General features: G+C 47.0%; 1 pseudogene; it reads right to left on the bottom strand.

Moving 5' to 3' along the window:
* Positions 1-1,023: 1,023 nt before the first annotated feature.
* On the bottom strand, positions 1,024-2,671 carry LOC136790704 (cytochrome c oxidase subunit 3-like; annotated as a pseudogene).
* Positions 2,672-11,322: the final 8,651 nt, after the last annotated feature.

The following is an 11,322-nucleotide window of genomic DNA, read 5'->3' as shown; positions in this document are numbered from 1 at the left end:
GCTTGCTATGATTATGAGTGGGAGTAGTCAGCAGGATAGTACTAGGAGGGGGGATGAGATTTGGTCAATTCCTGTTCAGTTGGATAAAAATTTGTAGGGGTAGTAGGTTGGGATTAATCACTGTAGGCTTAGGGCAGCGATTAGGAGGCTGTATAAGGTGGTGTTAGTCCATAGAAATTTTGGTGGAGACAGCAGGGCTGTTGGAAGAAGTATGATTGTGGGTAGGATGATTTTTAGCATTGCAGGAGGTTTAGGTTGTGTAGATGGTCGGAGCCATGTGTGCGGGTGGAGGCTACTAGGATGGCCAGGCCTGTGCCCGCCTCACACGCTGAGAAGGTTAGCATGAGAATTGGTACCATGGTGAATGAGGAGACTTGGTTTTCGATGGATCATATTGATAGGCCTACGAATATCGATAATATTATGCTTTCAAGGCATAGTAGGGCGGATACTAGGTGGGTTCGGTGGAAGGCTAGTCCTAGTCCGCTGAAAATGAAGGCTGAGTAGAAGCTTAAATGTAGGGGCGACATAAGAAAGTTACAGGGTTGGCTGTAATCTGCTGGGTCGAAACCAGCTATCTTTTTGGTTAGACTAACTTTCTGTTATTCTGCTCATTCTAGGCCCCCTTGAATTCACTCGTAGGCCAGTCCGAGTGTTAGGAGAAGGAGGATCACTACAGTTCAGGTGAGGGTCATTAGGGGGGATTGGAGTTGGACGGCTCATGGCAGGGGGAGTAGGAGGGCGATTTCTAGGTCGAATAGGACGAACAGGATGGCTACTGAGGAAGAATCGGACTGAGAATGGTAATCGAGCAGATCCAAGTGGGTCGAATCCACATTCGTACGGTGAGAGTTTCTCTGAGTCGGGGTTTATTTGGGCGAGTCAGAAGTTTAATGCGGTTAGGGCGGCGCTTAGGATTGATGATAGGGCGAATATGAACATGAGTGCGTTCATTGCTCTCCTCTGGGTTTATACCAGATTCTAGAGATTGGAAGTCAATTGTAATTAATATACTAGAAGAGCAAGATCCTCATCAGTAGATGGTTATGTAGAGGAATAGTCAGATGACGTCTACGAAGTGTCAGTATCAGGCTGCTGCCTCGAATCCGAAGTGGTGGTCTGATGTAAAGTGGAACTTGATCAGTCGGAAGAGGCAGACGGTCAGGAAGGAGGATCCGATGATTACGTGGAGTCCGTGGAATCCAGTGGCAACGAAGAAGGTAGATCCGTAGACGCTATCGGCGATTGAGAATGGGGCTTCGTGGTATTCTATTGCTTGTAGGGCTGTGAAGTAGAATCCCAGGAGGATCGTTAGGGTTAGGGCGTGGATGGCGTGTTTTCGGTTTCCTTCTGTGATGCTGTGATGGGCTCACGTTACGGTAACGCCTGAGGCTAGTAGGATGGCTGTGTTTAGTAGGGGGACTTCTATCGGGTTGAGTGGTTTAATTCCTGTTGGGGGTCGTTGGCCTCCTAGTTCTGGGGTTGGGGCCAGGCTCGAGTGGAAGAACGCTCAGAAGAACCCTAAGAAGAAGAATGCTTCGGATGTGATGAAAAGGATTATGCCGTATCGTAGGCCTTTTTGGACTGTGGGAGTGTGATGGCCTTGGAAGGTGCTTTCTCGTACAATGTCTCGTCATCATTGGAGTATTACTAGGAGTATTGAGATGAGGCCTAGGGTTAGTAGTATGGATGAGTTGTAGTGGAATCACATGATTAATCCTGAGGTTGTGAGTAGGGCGGCGGCTGCCCCGAAGATTGGTCAAGGGCTTGGGTCAACTATGTGGTATGAGTGTGCTTGGTGTGCCATTAGATGTTTTCTTGTAAGTATAGGCTTAGAAGGAGCACGAAGACGTAGGCCTGGATTATGGCTACTGCTACTTCTAGGATGGTTAGGAGTAGTAGGATGATTATTGTTAGGATGGATACTGCAGGAAGGGTGGGTATTAATGCAATGGAGGCTGTAGAGATGAGTTGGATGAGTAAGTGTCCTGCTGTAAGGTTGGCTGTAAGGCGGACTCCGAGGGCTAGGGGGCGGATTAGTAGGCTGGTTGTTTCGATCAGGATTAGTGCGGGGATTAGGGGTGTAGGGGTACCTTCGGGTAATAGGTGGGCTAAAGAGGCTGATGGTTGGTTTCGTAGGCCTGTTAGTAGTGTGGCGAGCCATAGTGGGAAGGCTAGGGCTATGTTCATAGATAGTTGGGTGGTTGGGGTGAATGTATATGGAAGGAGGCCTAGAAGGTTGATTGTAAGAAGTATGATTATTAGGGATGTAAATATTATGGCTCATTTGTGGCCATTTTTGTCGAGTGGGACTATTAGTTGTTTTGTGATTAGGTGAAGGAGTCATGTTTGGATAGTAGAAAGGCGGTTGTTGATTCATCGGTTGTTTGGGGACGGGAATAGTAGGGCTGGGAAGAGTAGGGATAGTAGGATTAAGGGGATGCCGAATAGATTGGGGCTGGAAAATTGGTCAAAGAAGCTTAGGTTCATGGTCAGGATCATGGTGTGGGTTTGGTAGTGAGGGAGGTCTTATTTGATGGGGGGTTGGTTGTGGTGAAGGCTAGTAGTTTTGGTTGGATGAGGAGTGCTAGGGTTAATCAGGTTATAATTATGATTGAAAATCATGGTGCGGGGTTAAGCTGTGGCATATCATTAAGGAGGGGGAAGTCCCTCTTTGGCTAGCTTAAAAGGCTAGTGCTGTTGCATAGCTTCTTAATGATTAGGATGATGATAGAAGGGACGATCAGGCCTCGAAATGTGGGAGTGGGGTTGATTCTACTACAATGGGTATGTAGCTGTGATTAGCCCCGCAAATTTCTGAGCATTGTCCGTAAAAAATCCCAGGCCGGGTGGTAATGAATGAAGTTTGGTTTAGTCGGCCTGGGATTGCGTCTGTTTTAACTCCGAGCGTTGGGACTGCTCAGGAGTGGAGTACGTCTCCTGCAGTAATGATCACGCGGATGGGGGATTCTATTGGGATAACTACGCGGTGGTCAACTTCTAGCAGTCGGAAGTGGCCGTTGGGTAAGTCTGGGGTGGGCACTATGTAGGAGTCGAATGATAGGTCTTTGAAGTCTGTGTATTCGTAGCTTCAGTATCATTGGTGGCCGATGGCTTTTAGGGTGAGGTCTGGTTCATCGATTTTGTCCATTATGTAGAGGATTTGTAGGGATGGGAGGGCGAGGAGTACCAGGACGATAGCAGGTAGGATTGTCCAGATCAGCTCTACTTCTTGGGCGTCTACAGCATTGGACGAGAGTTTTTCTGTTAGTATGTGGGCTAAAAGGTAGAGAACTAGGCTGCAGATAGCTAGGGCAACGATTAGGGCGTGGTCGTGGAATTCAACGAGTTCTTCTATGATGGGTGATGAGGCGTCTTGGAATCCTAGTTGGGAGTGGTTGGCCACATGAGATGTACAGGATTTTTACCTGTGATTTAGTCTTGACAAGGCTATGTAATTGGTTTACTAACGTCTCATAAGAAAGAAGCATGAGCGGTTAACCTCCTGGGAGACCCAGAAAACTTCACCCCAGCAAACCCACTAGTAACCCCACCACACATCAAGCCAGAATGATACTTCCTATTCGCCTACGCCATCCTACGTTCAATCCCAAATAAACTAGGAGGCGTATTAGCACTGGCCGCCTCCGTACTGATCCTATTCCTAATCCCATTCCTGCACAAATCAAAACAACGAGCAATAACATTCCGACCACTCTCCCAGCTCCTATTCTGAGTACTAGTCGCCGACCTCCTCGTCCTAACATGAGTAGGAAGCCAACCCGTCGAACACCCATTCATCATCATCGGCCAACTCGCTTCAATCGCCTACTTCACTATCCTCCTATTTCTCCTCCCCGCCGCAAGCGCCCTAGAAAACAAAATACTCAACTGCTAAATACTCTAATAGTTTATAAAAACATTGGTCTTGTAAACCAAAGATTGAAGACTTACCACTTCTTAGAGTACCCCAAACTCAGAAAAAAAGGACTCAAACCTTTATCTCCAGCTCCCAAAGCTGGCATTTTCAATAAACTATTCTCTGACCCTAACCCCTAAACCGCCCGAATAGCACCCCGCGACAACCCCCGCACAAGCTCCAATACAACAAACAAAGTCAACAACAGCCCCCAACCCGCCACTAAAAACATCCCTGCCCCATGTGAATAAAACATGGAAACTCCACTAAAATCCGACCGAACAACAAACACCCCAACATTATTCACAGTAGAAACCCCGAACTTCCAAGCCCCCATAAACCCCCCAAACACCAACCCCCCAAAAACAATTGCCACAAACGCTACTGCACATCCAATCACCCGTCAATCCCCCCAAGCCCCAGGGAAAGGCTCCGCTGCTAAAGCTACTGAATAAACAAACACCACCAGCATACCCCCCAAATACACCATAAACAGCACTAAAGCCACGAACGAAACCCCAAGGCCCAGCAACCACCCGCACCCCGCCACAGACGCTAACACCAAACCAACAACCCCATAATACGGCGAAGGATTCGACGCCACACCCAAAACACCCACCGCAAAGCAAATCCCTAAAAAAAACATAAAATAAGTCATTATTCCTGCCCGGACACTACCCGAGGCCTGCGGCTCGAAAAGCCGCCATTGTTCTCAACTACAGGAACTAACCGCAAGCCCCCAATAATTCTACCCCATCTATGCCATTATGCTTAACCCCCCCCCCCTCCCCCCCCGAGGCGGGGGTATTTGGTTACGCATATTCGTGCATAAATTTATATACCCCATATACATACATACTATAGTACCAGTAATATACATTATATACGGACTATCTTATAAGCAGGTGCTAAACCCATACATGTACACGGCCATTAAACCCTTAAACACACTCCTACCAAACCACCCGGCATGAATGTTCTAGGACCATACCCCACAACACCCAATACAACTCCACTCAAGCGCATAACAAGACCCCATTTTAATGAATGCTCACAGGACATGCTCCAACAACAACTCTCCACCACATATCTCATGCAGTTCGTATCAGACGGATTTATTAATCGTACTCCTCACGTGAAATCAGCAACCCGTTGCACATAATGTCCGGTATGACTAGCTTCAGGCCCATACGTTCCCCCTAAACCCCTCGCCCTCCTCACATTTTTGCGCCTCTGGTTCCTCGGTCAGGGCCATCCATTGGGTTCACTCACCCCTCCTTGCCCTTCAAAGTGGCATCTGTGAGTACTTTCACCTTCTCAATGCGTAATCGCGGCATGTTCCAGCTTTTTGGCGCCTCTGGTTCCTCTTATTTTTTCCGGGGTTACCTCACAGGTGGCTATTCCCAGTGATCTCGGGGGTCCCACAATCTAAGCCTGGACACACCTGCCTCACGGCCTATCCTATATTTCAAGGGTCCCTCGATGAGACGGTTGGCGTATATGGGGAATCATCCTGACACTGATGCACTTTGACCACATTCAGTTAATGTTACCTCCACCCTCCGGGTTAAATGGGGCTATTGGATGAATGCTCGTTGGACATAGCACAAAACAACAAATCATTAAGCGCAACCCCTGCGCTTCACAAACTAAACCAGTAAACTTTCGCTAACCACCATGTAGCATAAACCTTCATCGCCCAATCCCAGCAAACTACCTCTAAAACTCCATTAATCATCCCTTCCATGACATCATCGGAACGATGTACATATACACACAAACACATACAAAATAACTTAAACTTATTAGAGAAACTCCAGTACTAAAAATAGTAAACACAAGCAATAATTTCATATACTTCACTCTCACTCACCACTCAACTATCAGCTAACCACACCCCCGTCCACATAGCTTAACACAAAGCATGGCACTGAAGTTGCCAAGATGGCATAAAACATGCCTGCGGACAAAAGACTTAGTCCTAACCTTACGGTTGGTTTTTGCTAAATATATACATGCAAGTATCCGCGCCCCAGTGTAAACGCCCTCGACCACCTACCCCCATACAGGCCTTGAGGAGCGGGTATCAGGCACACCCAAGTAGTAGCCCAAGACGCCTCGCTAAGCCACGCCCCCACGGGTATTCAGCAGTAATTAACATTAAGCAATGAGTGCAAACTTGACTTAGTTATAGCAACAGCCTAACTTCAAGGGTTGGTAAATCTTGTGCCAGCCACCGCGGTCATACAAGAAACCCAAATCAACCGTCCTATTGACACGGCGTAAAGAGTGGTAAAATGCCTATCCTAGCTAACTAAGATCAAAATGCAACTGAGCTGTCATAAGCCCAAGATGCACCTAAACACACCATTAAGATGATCTTAGGAACTAACGACTGATTTAAACCCACGAAAGCCAGGGCCCAAACTGGGATTAGATACCCCACTATGCCTGGCCCTAAATCTTGATACTTACTTTACCGAAGTATCCGCCAGAGAACTACGAGCACAAACGCTTAAAACTCTAAGGACTTGGCGGTGCCCCAAACCCACCTAGAGGAGCCTGTTCTACAATCGATAATCCCCGATTAACCCAACCACCCCTTGCCAACACAGCCTACATACCGCCGTCGCCAGCCCACCTCGAATGAGAGCACAACAGTGGACACAATAGCACCCCGCTAATAAGACAGGTCAAGGTATAGCCTATGGAGTGGAAGAAATGGGCTACATTCCCCATTCATAGGGCACACGGAAAGAAGCGTGAAACCACTTCTGGAAGGCGGATTTAGCAGTAAAGTGGGACAATAGAGCCTACTTTAAGCCGGCCCTGGGGCACGTACATACCGCCCGTCACCCTCCTCAAAAGCCACATCCCACATAACTAATACCATAAATACGCTGAAGATGAGGTAAGTCGTAACAAGGTAAGTGTACCGGAAGGTGTACTTAGAATATCAAGACGTAGCTATAACACCAAAGCACTCAGCTTACACCTGAAAGATATCTACTAGACCGGATCGTCTTGAAGCCCCCCCTCTAGCTCAACCACACAAATAGTACACCAAAACTAAAGAATTTACTAAACTAATTAAACTAAAGCATTTTACAGTCTTAGTATAGGCGATAGAAAAGACACTTAGACGCGATAGAGACCCCAGTACCGTAAGGGAAAGATGAAATAGCAGTGAAACAATCAAAGCGACAGACAGCAAAGATCAACCCTTGTACCTTTTGCATCATGGTTTAGCGAGAACAACCAAGCAAAGTGAACTAAAGTTTGCCCCCCCGAAACCCAAGCGAGCTACTTTCAAGCAGTTAAAGAGAGCGAACCCGTCTCTGTTGCAAAAGAGTGGGATGACTTGTCAGTAGAGGTGAAAAGCCAACCGAGCTGGGTGATAGCTGGTTACCTGTGAAACGAATCTAAGTTCCCCCTTAATCCTCCCTACCGGACATCCTGAACCCTAATGAGATGATTAAGAGCTATTTAATGGAGGGACAGCTCCATTAAAAAAGGACACAACCTCGACTAGCGGATAATTCTTACTACTGATCCTACCGTGGGCCCTAAAGCAGCCATCAAAAAAGAGTGCGTCAAAGCTCCACCACCTAAAAATACCAAAATAAGATGATTCCCTTATCACAAACAGGTCAACCTATGAATATAGGAGAATTAATGCTAAAATAAGTAACTCAGGGCCACACCCCTCTAACGGCGCAAGCTTACATAGAAACATTATTAACAGACCTAGACAGATACAAAAACCCCTACAAGACCACGTATTAACTAACCCTGTTAACCCGACTCAGGAGCGCCTATAAGAGCGATTAAAATCTGTGAAAGGAACTCGGCAAATTAATAAGGCCCGACTGTTTACCAAAAACATAGCCTTCAGCAAATTAAACAAGTATTGAAGGTGATGCCTGCCCGGTGACTTAGGTTTAACGGCCGCGGTATCCTAACCGTGCAAAGGTAGCGCAATCAATTGTCCCATAAATCGAGACTTGTATGAATGGCTAAACGAGGTCTTAACTGTCTCTCACAGATAATCAGTGAAATTGATCTCCCCGTGCAAAAGCGGGGATGTGAACATAAGACGAGAAGACCCTGTGGAACTTAAAAATCAACGACCACCGCGAATCCTCAATCAACCCCACTGGGGCCACTACCATCGCAGAGCCTGGTCGATATTTTTCGGTTGGGGCGACCTTGGAGGAGAACAAATCCTCCAAAAACAAGACCATACCTCTTTACCTAGAGCTACCCCTCAAAGTGCTAACAGTGACCAGACCCAATATAATTGATTAATGGACCAAGCTACCCCAGGGATAACAGCGCAATCCCCCTCAAGAGCCCATATCGACAGGGGGGTTTACGACCTCGATGTTGGATCAGGACATCCTAATGGTGCAGCCGCTATTAAGGGTTCGTTTGTTCAACGATTAACAGTCCTACGTGATCTGAGTTCAGACCGGAGCAATCCAGGTCGGTTTCTATCTATGACACACTCTCCCCAGTACGAAAGGACCGGGAAAGTGGGGCCAATACCACAAGCACGCCCCCCCCCTCTAAGCAGTGAAACCAACTAAACCGTGAAGAGGGCCTTCCCCCACCACTTTCAATCCTAGAAAAGGACCAGCTAGAGTGGCAGAGCCCGGCAAGTGCAGAAGGCTTAAGCCCTTTCCCCAGAGGTTCAAATCCTCTCCCTAGCTTCACCCATGATTCAAATAACAACACTAAGCTGCCTCGTTATATCCCTCCTATACATCATCCCAATCCTGATTGCCGTAGCCTTCCTAACCCTAGTAGAACGGAAAATCCTAAGCTACATACAATCCCTCAAAGGCCCTAACGTTGTCGGGCCTTTTGGCCTACTTCAACCATTTGCGGACGGACTGAAACTATTTACCAAAGAGCCCATCCGACCCTCTACCTCTTCCCCACTTCTATTCATTCTGATACCAATACTAGCCCTTGTCCTAGCCCTCACCACTTGAGCACCACTACCACTCCCATTTCCCCTAGCAGATCTAAACCTCGGAGTTCTCTTCCTAATAGCCATGTCAAGCCTAGCCGTCTACTCAGTCCTATGATCAGGCTGAGCCTCGAACTCAAAATACGCACTAATCGGAGCCCTACGGGCAGTAGCACAGACCATTTCATACGAAGTGACACTGGCCATAATCCTGCTATCAATAATCATACTAAGCGGAAGCTACACACTCAGCTCCTTTGCCGTCGCACAGGAGCCTCTATACTTCATTTTCTCCTCATGACCCCTAGCAATAATATGATACGTATCCACCCTAGCAGAGACAAACCGAGCTCCTTTTGACCTCACAGAGGGTGAATCTGAGCTAGTCTCAGGGTTTAACGTTGAATACGCCGCAGGACCCTTCGCCTTATTCTTCCTAGCTGAATATGCGAACATTATGCTAATAAATACACTTACAGCCATCATATTCCTAAACCCAAGCGCCCTAGGGCCACCCACAGAACTATTCCCCGTCATCCTAGCCACAAAAGTCCTCCTACTATCTTCTGGTTTCTTATGGGTCCGAGCTTCATACCCACGATTCCGATATGACCAACTAATGCACCTACTATGAAAAAACTTCCTACCCCTCACACTAGCTCTGTGCCTCTGACACATCAGCATACCTATCTGCTATGCAGGCCTACCTCCTTACATAAGGAAATGTGCCTGAACTACAAAGGGTCACTATGATAAAGTGAACATAGAGGTATAACAGCCCTCTCATTTCCTGTTGACCTTAGAAAAGTAGGAATTGAACCCACACAAGAGAAATCAAAATTCTCCATACTTCCCTTATATTATTTTCTAGTAGAGTCAGCTAATCAAGCTATCGGGCCCATACCCCGAAAATGATGGTTTAACCCCCTCCTCTACTAATGAACCCTTACGCGACCCCAATCATAACCTTCAGCCTCATCTTGGGCACCACAATCACAATTTCCAGCAACCACTGAGTTCTGGCCTGGACAGGACTGGAGATCAACGCACTAGCCATCATTCCCCTAATTGCCAAATCCCACCACCCACGAGCAGTAGAAGCCGCAACGAAATACTTCCTAACCCAAGCAGCTGCTTCCGCCCTGGTCCTATTCTCTAGCATAACCAATGCCTGAGTCACCGGCCAATGAGACATCACACAAATAAACCACCCAACCTCCTGTCTACTACTGACAGCAGCAATCGCTATTAAACTGGGCCTAGTGCCATTTCACTTCTGATTCCCAGAAGTACTACAAGGATCGCCACTAATAACAGCCCTGCTACTCTCGACCCTCATAAAATTCCCCCCACTAACCCTGCTCCTACTAACATCCAAATCCCTCGACCCAGCTCTACTCACCGCCATGGCCCTAGCCTCAACAGCACTAGGAGGCTGAATAGGACTGAACCAAACACAAACATGCAAAATCCTAGCCTTCTCGTCCATCTCCCACTTAGGCTGAATCGCCATCATCCTGGTTTACAGCCCCAAATTGGCCTTACTTACCTTCTACCTATACACAATCATAACATCAGCCGTATTCCTAGCCCTTAACAAAATCAAAGCCCTTAACCTATCCATGATCACAACCTCATGAACAAAAACCCCAGTGCTAAACGCCACCCTAATACTAGTACTTTTATCCCTAGCAGGCCTCCCCCCATTAACAGGCTTTATACCAAAGTGACTTATCATCCAAGAACTAACTAAACAGGAAATAACACCAGCAGCCATGGCAATTGCCATGCTATCACTGCTCAGCCTCTTCTTCTACCTACGCCTCGCATACCACTCAACAATTACCCTTCCCCCCAACTCCTCTAACCACATAAAACAATGATACACTAGCAAAGCCCCAAGCACACCTACTGCGGTCCTTGCCTCACTATCAATCCTCTTACTTCCCCTGTCCCCAATAATACATGCCATTGTCTAGAAACTTAGGATAACACCCCAAACCGAAGGCCTTCAAAGCCTTAAATAAGAGTTAAACCCTCTTAGTTTCTGCACATTAAGACTTACAGAATATTAACCTGTATCTTCTGAATGCAAGTCAGACGCTTTAATTAAGCTAAAGCCTCCCTAGACAGATGGGCTTCGATCCCACAAAACTCTAGTTAACAGCTAAATGCCTAAACCAATTGGCTTCTGCCTACAAAGACCCTGACGCACCCTAGTGCGCATCGATGAGCTTGCAACTCAACATGAATTTCACTACAGAGCCGATAAGAAGAGGAATTAAACCTCTGTAAAAAGGACTACAGCCTAACGCTTCAACACTCAGCCATCTTACCCGTCACCTTCATCAACCGATGACTATTTTCCACTAACCATAAGGATATTGGCACCCTGTACCTCATCTTCGGGGCATGAGCAGGAATAGTC

This window comes from Anser cygnoides, chromosome 4, assembly GCF_040182565.1.
Source record: "Anser cygnoides isolate HZ-2024a breed goose chromosome 4, Taihu_goose_T2T_genome, whole genome shotgun sequence".
NCBI classification, from domain to species: Eukaryota; Metazoa; Chordata; class Aves; order Anseriformes; family Anatidae; genus Anser; species Anser cygnoides.
Note: the sequence above shows the minus strand (reverse complement) of the source record. Positions and strands in the feature narration are given on the sequence as shown.